Source organism: Silene latifolia, chromosome X, assembly GCF_048544455.1.
Source record: "Silene latifolia isolate original U9 population chromosome X, ASM4854445v1, whole genome shotgun sequence".
Lineage (NCBI taxonomy): Eukaryota > Viridiplantae > Streptophyta > Magnoliopsida > Caryophyllales > Caryophyllaceae > Silene > Silene latifolia.
In genome coordinates, this window is record NC_133537.1 from 309,138,827 (window position 1) to 309,153,478 (window position 14,652).

Genomic DNA, 14,652 nt, shown 5'->3' on the forward strand with positions numbered 1-14,652 from the left:
TTTCATTTAAAAATAAACAACACAATATAAACTATGTACACACCCCCTTATTTTCGGTTTTGGGCATAAAATGGAGAATCCATTTTATTTTGTCATTTGTCAAATTTGTCACATGTAACATGTTACATGACATGTCACAATGTAATGTATTTTTATCATATTAAAAATCAACATACTCATAAAATATGTCATTTACAAAATTGACTAGTAATTCGTAATTACTTGTACCAAAAATGTTTCCAAGTTATAAACTACAACATTCTGTATTTATAATAATTTATTCATTCCGTTTCAATTGTTTCTGTAAACAATAATTTCATCTAAGTAATAAAATAAATCGATTACTTAGACCGTGTCTCATTTAATCATATTTACAATAAGATACGTAAATTATACTCACAAAATCATCCGTCAATTTTAAGCAATTTAATTAACTCGTATCGGTATACGATTAATTAAATAATCAATTAAGAGTATTTCCCTATAGGTATGACCTAAGGGGATCAACTGATCACCACCGTCGCACGACAGTAATGTCAAACTCTAGTCAGCCAATCATTACCGATATGTGTGGACCAGTTGACTGTAAAATATTACATCCCACATGTATTCTTAAAATGAGATTTAATAATGATATTTAAATCATGTGATCGCACTATTGTTGAGGACACATTTCCCAACAATCTCCCACTTGTCCTCGACAAGTGTGCGTCACCAATTCTCTTGTCCTATTACTATCTCCCACTCAATGCAAGGTGTCTTTCGGTCGTACTTGCAAGTGATCATATCGAGAGTGGTTTCCTCGATCTGGAGAATAACTGATTGACCGGATTTATCCACTCTGGATACCTTCCGAGCGTGGCCACGCATTTCCAGTTCATTACTCCTCGAGTGGCCCTGAGATATTGTTTTAACCCCGACAAGGGGTGGACAATTCCTATCGCACTATTCCCTTCGACTAGCCACAACCATCATAACCCAAAATATGCCCATTTGACCCCATTTACGAAGGTCGTAGTAACACAAATCAAAGTTAATCAAATCGTGCCATCTTAGGTGAATAGTCTTTAGTCAAAAGAATCGACTCATTAGAATACTATAGTAGCTCTCGCCACGACCAGGCTATATAAATTGCCAGAACTCTATAAGCGGTCATAAGGCCCGACAAGGTGTTCTTAACAATCTGCCTATGTGATCGACTAGTCATCTCACATGACTGTATGGCACTTGAACTTGCCATCAATCGCATCACACTCTAGTCACTTCGAGACGTCACCTCATACAAATGACTATGGGCGAATACAATGCTAATCCGTGTTCACTTTAACGGGGTTCAACGTTGTCTCTACAACCCGTTTGGATGTAACAAAGTATAATAAAAGAGTTTTAAAGTAAAACTCGAACGACAAATGCGATTATCACATATGAATAGTCAATGCCTGATTACTATTTCATATTCTATAATCTAACTTGATCTTGTGCGTAGTTGTTCATTTCAATTCAATTGAAATGACATGACTGTTCATGTTTAGCCTTTGAGAAGGCTTTGGTTAGTAGGTTTTATCAATTTCATGTACCATACTCAACCTTACTACATACTTGTTTTCCTTTGTAATGTATACATTTGCATTACAAAACTTTCTGAGTACGTGTCGAGATCCAATCAAGACATAGGTCCTCTAGCCTAAGAATAGCTCCCACTGTTTTCACAGTGTGCGGGACTCATCCTCTTGCACATCTCATAATTGCAAGTGTACTCAATTTCCGTTATAAATATCTCTCATTGTTCTTTATTGCCTAGAACGATTCTAGAAAATCTACTTCTTAATTAACATTGCCACAATGGTATCTTAACCATCCTAATGTGTTTTGATTATGGTTTTGTCGGAAACCATGCGCAATCTCAATTGTCAATTGTCACTTGTGTAACACCCTTACACAATATTTCATCATAAACACTTTGCTTTACTTCCTTAATGCTTCTGCAAGCACTTAAGGGTAATCTTTATAGCTTACTTGGTAAAGATTACTTAAATTCGATTTTGAAAACAATTCATCATACTCAAAGCATATGAAGTGTTATACATCATTACTCATTTAATTGATCCGGCAGCGGAAGCAAATGGAATCAATCAAATATGTTCAAATTAATTGAACTAGTCATGAATCTTATCAACATAAGACTTCTTATTGACGCTAATATCATGTGGATTTATTTTCATAAATCCGGATAATAAAGATGTATTATAATACTCCAAAAGTCTTATATCATTCGCAATGATCAATATGTCATCCACATATAAGACTAATTAAAACTTCCGTAACTCCCACTAAACTCCATGTATAAACACAACTTTTCGACTTATCGAGAAAAGTTTTATCACATGATCAAAATGTTGACTCCAACTCATTGATGTCCTACTTAAGATTCTCTCTTAAGTTTCACATTATCTTAGGATTGCAAGAATCTATAAAACTCATGACATGTATTGAATACATTCCTTCTATTGAAGAAGTGGGTTTTAGATTCACTTGCTGTATGCATATCCTCATAATGAAACACAATCCCTAAGAAGATCCAAATAGACTTAATCATTTCAATTAGTGCAAAACCCTTTGCAACCAATCTTGCTTTGAAATATCTCTTTATTAGTGCAAAACCCTTTGCACTAATCAAGCCCTTTCGTTTCGGATTTTCATGGCTCTAAGCCTTGTATTGAGTTGTGACTTAAACACTCTTATGTAAGTCATATGTTCATTACTTTATAGAAGTAATCAACTTGAATCAAACAATTTCTTTTGTAAGTTATAAGCTCTTTACTTTCTAAAAGTAGCATGAATTCATCATTTTTAACAAGTGACGAATTTAACCTCCTAGGTTTTAAAGAAACAACGTCTTACACAAAATGTCTCATGTAGCCAAGAAAGACCAGTTTCTTGCGACATAACATTCTTTGTGGCTCTTGAATAATTTCTCCCACTCTGTCTTCTAGAAATAAACTTGTATTTTAGTAAGACAGCTTCACGAGCCGCAAACCCGTCGTACTCGTGATAATTGAAAAGGGAAAAATGAGCATTTGTTTCTTGTGAAAACTTACAAACATGGTACCCTTACCATTTCATATCTCATATGATTCGATTTAGTGGAAAAATAATTTAGACAAAAATGATAAAATCCCCAAAAGGATCAAGGAACTCAAAGTAACTTGATTGAAGTCCAAACCATATCGAATAGCGTTTGATTTCTTATCTAACCACACATTATTCCATAATGCGTGCTAAGAGAGATTAACTTGTGATATTATATCACATTTCCTTTGGCTTATATCAAAGTCTTCACTTTGATAATCCCATCACGACTAAATCGTGATTCCTTGAACTTTTTAAACTTCTTCAAAGATTTTTTTTTCTATTTACCTTATTAAGTGAACACATTAGCGTCAACTTAAATCGTTGGTAAAAGAAAATGATCAACCTATTTTGGATCGATGATTTACAACCTCGATCTCCTTTTCAACCAAAAGGCACGAGACATCTTGCTTTGAATACAAGATACGCATATACCATTAACAATCTAATGGTTTCAAGAGTACTCGATAACTCTTTGCGTTCATCATTCCAAAATTTAAGGTTTAATCTTGGGTTACCAATTTGAATCTTACATCATCTACATGATATATCATTCTAGTTTGGTTTAGAATATAATTACCTTGATAATGGGCTAGCCATACATCAAATCGTGGTGTATAGGGTCACAAAAGTGAGAACCTCTTTTGTATCTTAACAAGTTTATATTCTTATTTAGAGTTTATGCACTTAATAGTCACAATTAAGTACAACTTTAAATCCAAAAACTAGATTGAGTACACAATTACTCTATCTCTCGACATTATTGTTGCTAGTCGTCATATTCTAATCATCTTATGTGTCGAATACAATGATGTAAACCTCTTTGGTTTCTAATATTGTGAAGTGGTATTAGCAAAATTTATGTTTAATCAAATAAACATTTAAAGAAGAAGGTCCCATTAGATGTCCCACAACTAACTTGTTGATTCTTCAATAATTTGGAGTAGTTTCCTTTCTAGTGTCCAACATTTAAGACAATGGAAACTTTATCGGTCGGGATTGATAGGTTTAGTATCGTCATTCTCAACAACTTTACCTTTAACATTACCTTGTATCAATTCCATTATAATCTTTACTTCTTGAACCTCGTCCTCATCTTAACGGTTTAAGAGAATGCTCCCACTCATTTCAATGAGTCTTTGCTTTGAGAAGCAAAATTGAATTTCATGAAGATTACTCTTCATTTGTTCGTTTTAGTCTTAAAACTTTCATTGAAGTGGTTGCGTTATTTTGGTCAATTATGAATTCTTGACAAAACTAATTACCAAAATAATTTATCGCTTCAAGGTACTTAATTCAATTAAGTATATGAATAACAATCCATTGTAAGTAGATGTGTTAGTCAAGAATCAAAAACCTGTTTGATAATGAATAACTTTAATCTATACTCTTTACAAGAGATCCTTAGCAATGGTTTATTTGAGGTTTTAGAAGCAAATTCAAATTTGTCTTTAGTTACGATATTTTAATGGAGATTTGAATCAAAAACGAAATGATATCGTATATGAATTGCGGTAAAGAAATAGAACAATAATAACAACGGAATAGTGGAAAACTTAACATTTATCGTTTTATTAATACTTGTAAACAAGTATAGCATTTACATAGTGACCTCTACCCAACTATGATAAATGATTCCAAGACCCAAATTCATATTAACTTGGGCACGGTATGGCCGATGAAACCCTTATCAATATAACTCGGTGGATTAACGTTTTAATCGATTCTACTTTTAGAACTCTTGGTCGATAAAATTACTCTAATATTTATCTATAGCCCGGAACACATGCAACTACGGTCGCGAATACTTCCGTTGAGCTCAATCCAAATTTCGAATAAATGTGTCCATGATCCAAATCCACATCAACTTGGGCACGGTATGGCCGATGAAACCCTCATCAACATGAATTCGGTGGATTAACACTCATCACCCACTTCCCCTACGTAACAAGGTTTGTACCCCGGTAGGGCCGAGTGCACTCCCTCGCGAAATAGGTTTTCATGGTTTCTACTATTTGGTAAGGCTATGTCTCAATTGTTTATTTTAGCGAGAGGTCATGTCAATTTATTATCTATCACGTTTTAAGTGAACTAAAGCGGTGAACTACGATAATTTTAATTGACACGGTCGATAAACTCGATAAAAGAAAATGCATGTTTTAGTTATGGCGATTTAGCGATGCATGCGACATAAAATAAAATGCAAGCATAAAAATAAATAAATCCCAGTATGGCCTTTCCTAAAATAGAAAAACTATTTAACTATTACATAATCGGAAACCAACTCCATTGGTCCCTTGAACTTCGGTTGTGGCACGCATCTCGAGGTAACACCGTCTTTATGTATCGCCATTCTTGAAGAAATCCGTCTTTGGGAACTCCGAGAATGAATAAAATTACATAATAAATTACATAATTTCCTATTATACATTTGTAATTAAAATAAAATAAATCTATTAAAATTATAAAACGGTGATACGAGATCACAATAAAATTACAACCGAATCGATATTCCCATACATTTCGGGCAATATCAATTAAAAACTAAGGCCATACTAAGTAAAAATTACATAATTCAAAATTACATAAATAAAATTATGACAATCATAAATAAAATGCAGCATTATAATATGTAAGAACATGCCCAATTTTATGCTAAATCGCCTTTAATTAGCCAATATCGTATATTACTCGGTTTTTACGGATTTGCGTGATTTCAACATTTTACAATCACAAAATTACATAAATTCATATTTATGCATAAGTTAATTACCCTAACCTCTTAGGCCTCAAAATTTAGTCTTCACTAATAATTTGACCATAATTAACTCATATTTATAAAATTGTTCATTAATGGACTAAAAATTACAAAAATAAGCTATAAACTTCAAATAAATCACAAAATTTCAAATAAATTCAAAATTTGAAATTTAAACTCATGAACATTCTGGAAAAATACCATGACACTCATAATGTTCAAAAACTTAGGTTAAAAATTTCGAAAAGTTTCCGGAAAAACAATGTTGCGGTTTATCGGTTTTAACTAAAATAATCATAAAAACATGAGAAAAATTATGTTCATTAACTTTTCAATTTTAGATCTGAAAAAGATAATAAAAATCAACATTAGACGTTTTTCCTAAGTCATAGATTATGTTTTATTAATTTTTCACTAACAATGTCACTATTTATGCTATTTTTCTTCAAAAATCCATAAATCATGCAAAAAGAATTCTTTATAGCCAATTATTTTACACACATCTTGTAAAATTGCATGTGACAACATACTAAATTTCTATGACCATATTCGAAATTTAACTCATATTAACCTATTTTTCACCTAAATCCGAATTTAATAATGAAAAAACCATTTTTCGAGCATAACAAGTCCAAAAATTATGAAAATTTACAGGTTATCTCAAAATAATATATGTGACAACATATCCAAAAATCACTGGAAAATTCGAAGTTTAGCTATTTTTAGTCCGAAAATGACATTTTTACTCATAAAATCATATTTAAATGCCATTATTGTAAAAAATGAACAATAAAAATCCGTAAATTAACCAAAATATCCTAAAACATTTTAGGATCAGAAACTTTAACATGCAAAAATTAATTTTGTGATATATCATAATAACACAAATTATTCAAGTTTTATATGTTATTCTTATAACTCGGAAAAACTTTTAACCGATTTGCATGCAAACAACCAAGGCGCTCTGATACCGATTGAAGGAAAAGTAGATCTATATATACTTACATATTCATATATGTGGTGATTTAATTTGTCATAAAATTAAAGATTGATCTTATGCATGCAAACAATATAAAATATAGAGAAGAAATCTTTATCTCACCATATGATTTTCGGATTTATGGGCACAAGTGAGTTCACCTACTCACTTGTTCTTGAGCTCTCCAAATGGAAGAACAAGGATTCAAGTATAGAATCCCTCCCAAAAGCATATACCCAAGGAATACATCTTAATCAACCAATACTATTTAGATCTAGTAATAATATTAGTTTTACAATAAAATTGACACAAAATAAAAAGTATTTTGGCTCTTGAAAATTTCGGTCAAGAGGTGATGTATATGTGAGTTTATTTCTCTAGAATTATCATAAATTGTAGAGAGTTTTTGTTGCATTTTTTTACTCTAGAAAATTAGATGGGAAGAATGAATAATTGATGTGTAAGAGAAAAGCTCTTCTCTCTTTCTTGTGGGTGGCCGAAAATTGCTTGGGTAGGTTGCCCAACACTTTTCATTTGTGCTCTTCACAAGAGACTAGGCATGCAAGCCTACTACCTAGTGTTATGATTGTGTTTTCATTTAAAAATAAACAACACAATATAAACTATGTACACACCCCCTTATTTTCGGTTTTGGGAATAAAATGGAGAATCCATTTTATTTTGTCATTTGTCAAATTTGTCACATGTAACATGTTACATGACATGTCACAATGTAATGTATTTTTATCATATTAAAAATCAACATACTCATAAAATATGTCATTTACAAAATTGACTAGTAATTCGTAATTACTTGTACCAAAAATGTTTCCAAGTTATAAACTACAACATTCTGTATTTATAATAATTTATTCATTCCGTTTCAATTGTTTCTGTAAACAATAATTTCATCTAAGTAATAAAATAAATCGATTACTTAGACCGTGTCTCATTTAATCATATTTACAATAAGATACGTAAATTATACTCACAAAATCATCCGTCAATTTTAAGCAATTTAATTAACTCGTATCGGTATACGATTAATTAAATAATCAATTAAGAGTATTTCCCTATAGGTATGACCTAAGGGGATCAACTGATCACCACCGTCGCACGACAGTAATGTCAAACTCTAGTCAGCCAATCATTACCGATATGTGTGGACCAGTTGACTGTAAAATATTACATCCCACATGTATTCTTAAAATGAGATTTAATAATGATATTTAAATCATGTGATCGCACTATTGTTGAGGACACATTTCCCAACAGCTGTGTCTTTGATGAGATTAAGAGATGAGGTGGGGAAGTTTGGGATACATATGATACAGAAAAGGGATGCTATTGGGGATTTGACAGTGGAGCCAGATCTTTATGATGATATTCGTAGGAAACGGGTGTTGGATCCTAAGATTGAGGAGTGGAGAGCTGGAGTAGAGAAAGGGACAGTGTCTAGGTTCTCTATTTATACAGATGGCAGTGTGAGATTTGATGGGAGATGGTGTGTTCCTAGTGAGGAGGAGTTGAAAAAGGCAATCATGACAGAAGCACATTGTACACCATATTCGGTACATCCAGGTTGTGACAAGCTATATAAGGATTTAAAGAAAACTTTATGGTGGCCTGCGATGAAGAAAGAAACAGCTGAGTTTGTGGCTCGTTGTTTGACATGTCAGAGAGTTAAAGGGGAGCAACGTCGACCACATGGTAAGATTCAGTCTCTCGAGGTACCTGAGTGGAAGTGGGAGTCCATCTCTATGGATTTTATCGTGGGTTTGCCGAAGAGTCAATAGGGTAATAACATGATATGGGTTATAGTGGATCGTCTGACCAAGTCAGCTCATTTTGTGCCAATGAAGGATTATTGGACTAAGATACAGTTAGCTTTGGCTTATAGGAAGCACGTGGTTCGATTGCATGGGGTGCCTAAGGATATAGTGTCTGATAGAGATTCGAGGTTCATATCACGGTTTTGGAAAGAGTTGCAGGAGTCTATGGGAACTACCTTAAAGATGAGTACATCATGGGTTTTTGTTTATGACGGAGAGCATAATTTAGATTACCTCCCGTTGCGTATGCATGTACTTCCCTAAACCGAGTTAGACATTATTTCTAATGTCCTAAAGTTGGGGTAGTTCATGTACACAAGATGCAATGCATGAAACTAAATTGTCATTTTGGATTTTCAAAAGTGGGAACAATGAAATAAGAACACCTCAATGGGGCCGAGGTGTTAGTCCTCTATGTTGCTAGGACTCTCCAACCATGATCAAGATAAATAAATAAAACAAAGAAAGAATTAGACAAACCTCAAGAGGGTAGGAGCCTCCAAAGCTTGCTAGTCTTCCACCATATCATAATTGTCATCATCTTCCTCAATAGAAGTGGACTCATCACCACTTCCCTCTTCACTTCCTTGCTCACTTCCTTCATCATCCTCTTCTTCTTCTTCATTAGCCTATTCCTCAATGCTATCAACAACCTCATCACCGACAACCTCATCGTCACCCGGAATCTCACCCCTAGATGCATTCGGAAAGAAGACTTCCTTATCCGCTCAACTAGGCAAAGGACATGAAGGATCAAGTAGTCCTTGCCTAGCTAAATGAAGGAGGGGTGGATATTGGGCTAAGTATGCATCTTCCCGGTCCTTAAAAGCTTGTTTGTGCATCTCTTGCATAAGTAGAGTCATGTAGTCATTGCTTGCTTTAACACCTTCGGGTTTGAACTCTTGATACTTGAATGGATAGGGTGGTGTGACAATGGAAGAGGTGGGCATTTCAATTTCACCCCTTTGTTGACGGATGATGTATTCGGCTTCTTTTGAGAGGGGAAGAAGGTAGTTGGTCCGATGGACACTCAAACTACATATCTTGGAAGGCAAAGTAAAAGATCTAGCCTCATTGGTGAGCCACCCATATTTGGTGTCAAGAGTGTTATGAGTGACCCACTTGTACTTGTTAATCATGGCATCCATGTCAATGAGATGACTCCCCTTTTTCGCCACATACTTGTTATCCTTGTTGAAATTCGGATCAAAGTACTTAGCCAAAAGAGTGACTAGACCTCCATTTACAATAACAGTGGTGCCTTGCTTTCCACAATCAACATTTAGCCATCTTTCCACCAAAAGCCTTAGAGAATTGTAAGGCTTGGTGAATTCCCTTCCAATATTTAAGGCCGACTAAAGAAGAACACAATCGAGCTTGGTAAAGTGGTTAGTGTCTTTTCTTGCAATGATAGTATTCCCGATGACCTTGTGCCACACTCTAATGCCCGGATGGTGGACTAATAGAGCGCGACTAGCATGATAGTTCTCAAATTTCCTCCCGGAAATCGCCTCCCAAAGAGGAGCGGGGTCATACTTGTCGGGATTCTTGAAATAACTAGGTGAATCACTAAGACCCAATGCTTTACCCAATTCATCAAAGGTGATGCGCCTACTCACATTAGCAAGGCGGAACTCGATGTTTTCTCTAGTCTCTACCTTAGTAACTTTCAAAGAACTCAAGAATTCTAAGGTAAGGGAGGGGTATGTCAATTCTCTTGTAGCAAACAATTTTCCCAACCCCATGGCTTCAAAGAAGGCTTTCGTTTGTTCAAGGACACCCAATTTGTTCAAGGCATCTTCACATATGAATTTGGTGGATAGAAAGGATTTTCTAGCATACTTGGCAAATGTATCCCTATGGGAGTTAGAAATGAAAATTACCTCCGGATAGTTTGATAATTGAGCAATTTCCGGAGTTGTTGATGTTGTTGCTTCTAAGGGAGGTTGTTGTTGTTGAACTTCCAAGTTTGAACTTGCTACCACCATAGCCATTGAGGCTTTCTTTGCTTGAAGACTCTTTTGTCTTGTTGAGAGTGCCTTTGCCTTAGGTGCCTTTGTTGCTCCTTTTGTTCTTGCCATTGATGATTTAACCAAGAAAAGAGTGAAAATCTTCAATTTCCAAGTATACCCAAATCGATTTTAAGATGAAAGGCTTTGCCTTTATAATTTCAAAAATCGACTCAAAGGTTGAAGATTTTGGTGCTTGGTTTGATTTTTGTTGGAAGATGAGTGATTGATTGATGTTAAAAGGAAGTTTGGATTTGATTTTGTTGAATTTGGTTGAGGAAATCTAGTTTTGGTGATGGAGAGGATGAGGGTTTTGAGTTTTGGAGTTTATGGGTAGTGTTTTGAATGAAGGAATGAAGAAATGAATGTGGGATGGGGTATTTAAAATACCCGAAAATTTTTGAATTGCAGGGGGAAGATGGGCGTCTTTCCTTCGGGACGCTCGGATTCTGCCCTTTTTTGTTCAGGATTTCTCGCCTAAAGACGGGCGTCTTTCAGCAAAGACGCTCGGATTTATCAATTGCAGGACGGGCGTCTTCTGCTGAAGACGGGCGGATTCTCAGACAGTGAGATTTCTTGTTTTTCACAGGCAAAAAGACGGGCGTCTTTCCTTCCAAGACGGGCGGATTTCTGAAGACAAGCGTCTTCTCTACCAGGACGCTCGGATTCTTCAACAGTCCCAAAATATCAAATTTTCAGCTCAGATGGACGGGCGGATTTTGACAAAGATGCCCGGATTGCCTGAAGACGGGCGGATTCCCATGAAGACGCTCGGATTCTCCCTGTTTTACTCGGATTCAGTTCCATCCGTGAACTTGCATATCCCTTGTCATTTTTCATTCTTCAAATCCCGTGTTCTTCATTGTAGGAGCACTACTAAGGCATGAATAGCCTAGGCAATTGCTATCCCCACACTAAGCTAAAGCACTACACATCAATTAAATCATTAGTCCCTCCCTCACTTCTCTCAAAAATGATAATTATCTTGATCAAAGCATAAAAATCAAAAAAATGACAAAAATGCACTGTAAGAATTAAAATGCAAGTTAGGGGGTTAGAAATATTTACAAATGGTGGTTTAGGGAGGACTCCACCAAACTCTCATCCTTAGTGAGATGTCATGGGGGCATGTCCAAGGTGTTGTTGATGTTGCTCAACACCTTGAAGAAGTAATCAAAAGCTTGTTCATTATCATGATAAAGGTCTTCAATAGACCTTTGCCCTTGTTGTCGGTCTTGATCGATAGCATTACCAATATAGGGATTGAAAATCCCTTCAAACTCATCGTCCCAAAGACCACAAACTTCATCTACTTGATCACTAAAGATCTCTTGAGTTGATGGAGACAACTCTCCCACTTTCTTGTCTTGGCCAATGAGGCCATCCTCTTCATTGCTTGACTTTGGTGAGCTTTTCAAGCTCTCTTTGTTACAATTCACTTGCTCTTTGAATGGAGCATCTTCAATTTTCTTCTTCCATTGGAATTCCGACTTCTTCTTATCATCCTTCTGGCTATAATGATCAACCATAAAACATGGTTCATGTAAACGGGGAGCTCTCATGGTCTTATCAAGATTGAAAGTTATGCTCTCATCTCCCACTTCTAGAGTAAGCTCTCCATGCTTCACATCAATCACCGCACCCGCGGTGTGTAAGAAAGGTCTTCCTAGAATGATTGGAATGTTGGAGTCTTCTTCCATGTCAACAATGACAAAGTCCACCGGGATGAAAAATTTCCCAACTCTTACGGGAACATCTTCCCATATCCCTAATGGTGTCTTCGTCGATCTATCGGCCATTTGGAGTGTGATATTGGTGCATTTAAGCTCTCCCATCCCTAACCTTTTACTCACCGAGTACGGCATAACACTCACACTAGCCCCTAGATCACATAAGGCTTTGTTGATCGTGGTGTCACCAATGGTACACGGTATTGAGAAGCTTCCCGGATCTTTGAGTTTTGGAGGTGAACTCCCTTGAAGTATTGCACTACTCATCTTAGTGAAGGCGATAGTCTCAAGCTTCCGGATCGACTTCTTCTTTGTGAGGATGTCTTTCATGTATTTTGCACAGGCCGGCACGTGATTGATTAATTCCGTGAAAGGAATTGAGACTTCCAAATTCTTCACAATTTCCATAAATTTTCCAAATTGGTCATCAAATTTGGGCTTGGCTTGACGACTCGGAAAAGGAAGTCTAATCACAATGGGCTCCTTCTCCTTGACCTTGTCTTCATTTTTCTTTGAAACTTCTTCTTTTGATGGTTCTCCATCCTTGGAGTTTTGCACAATTTCTTCTTTGTCACTAGCTTCCACAACTTCATCCTCAACTTGCTTCTTCGGTGCTTCATACCTTGTACCACTCCTCAAGTGAATGGCACTAACCGTTTCATGTCTTGGGGGATTACTTTGAGGTGGTAATTGCCCCTTTTGTCTTTGTGAGCTTGAAGATGCTAGTTGAGTCAATTGGGTTTCCAACATTTTGGTGGGACCTAGGATGTTGTTGATGGTTAATTCCTTTTCTTGACTATCCTTTTGCATTTGAGGGAAAAAATCTTGTTGATTCTTTTGCATTTGGAGGACCGCTTTTTGAACATCAAAACCTTGGTCATTTTGTTGATCGTATGGAGATTGATTTTGGTAACCTTGGTTTTGGTTGTAAAAGGGTCTTTGATTTTGGTTTCTCGTGGGAGGTGGGGTGTATGTTGGTTGAGGGTTTTGAACATTTTGGCTTTTGTATGAGAGATTTGGATGGAATTTGGTGTTTTCATTGTAATAGTTTGAATAAGGGGTACCACTCTTGTATGCTTGGAAAGCATTCACTTGTTCATTTGTTCCCCTACATTCACTTTGGTCATGTCCCAAAGTTCCACAATTCTCACATATCCCACTTGGGATTGATGAAGACGCCGTCATGGCATTAACATGATGCTTTGGTGATTTTGAGGCTTCGTCAAGTCTAGCCATAGCTTTTTCAAACTTCAAATTGATGGTATCAATGTGATCACTAAGTTGGGCACCCAATTGAGTAATGGAGTCTACCTCATGCTTTCCTCCTCTAGTAGCCTTGCGAGGTCTACTATATTGTGAGTTATGGACCGCCATTTCCTCAATTTTGTTCCAAGTTTGATTGTCATCAACTTCGGTGAACATTCCATTTGATCCCATGTTGAGAATGTTCCTTGAATCTTCATAAAGACCGTTCCAAAATTGTTGTACCAAGAACCACTCGCTAAGTCCATGGTGAGGACATGAGCGACAAATTCCCTTGAATCGCTCCCAAGCTTCATACAAAGATTCTTCATCCCTTTGCTTAAAGCCCGTAATTTGAGCTCTTAGCATGTTAGTCTTTTCCGGTGGATAGAACTTTTTGTAGAAAGCTAGAGCCAACTTTTTCCAAGAATCAATTCCGAGAGTAGCCTTATCAAGGCCTTTCAACCATTGTTTCGCGGTGCCAATTAGAGAAAAAGGAAATAAGACCCATCGAATTTGGTCTTGAGTTACACCGGTTTGAGAAATCGCATCACAATAGTCACAAAAAGTCTCCATATGAGAATGAGGGTCTTCACTTGGCATTCCCCCAAATTGGCTTCTTTTGACTAATTGGATAAATGCGGATTTGGCAATAAAATTTCCGGTTAGATGTTGTGGTATGGGAGTACCATTGGGTAGGTTCTCCTCGGTGGGTACGGAATGTGATGAAAACTTAGGCATTGTGGGTTGATTTTGTGTTGGGTTCTCCTCACCTTCTCTTGCAAAAGGGTTGATGAACTCAATAGTATTTGGTTGAATATCTACAACCTCACCAATACCTCTCAAAGTTCTCCTAGCAAGTCTTCTATTGGTTGTCAAAGTTCTTTCAATTTCGTGATCAAAGGGTAACAAGTCACCTTGTGACCTTCTAGACATGCAAAATATCAAACAACTCGAAAACAATTAGAACAAA

At 36.1% G+C, this 14,652-nt stretch overlaps 1 non-coding gene across 1 annotated transcript; it reads left to right on the forward strand.

Annotated features, from left to right (window-relative positions):
- Nucleotides 1-13,941: 13,941 nt before the first annotated feature.
- Nucleotides 13,942-14,048, forward strand: LOC141624033 (small nucleolar RNA R71). Its single transcript, XR_012533844.1, has one exon. It is a non-coding gene; the product is annotated as a small nucleolar RNA R71 (small nucleolar RNA).
- The last annotated feature ends 604 nt before the right edge of the window (nucleotides 14,049-14,652 follow it).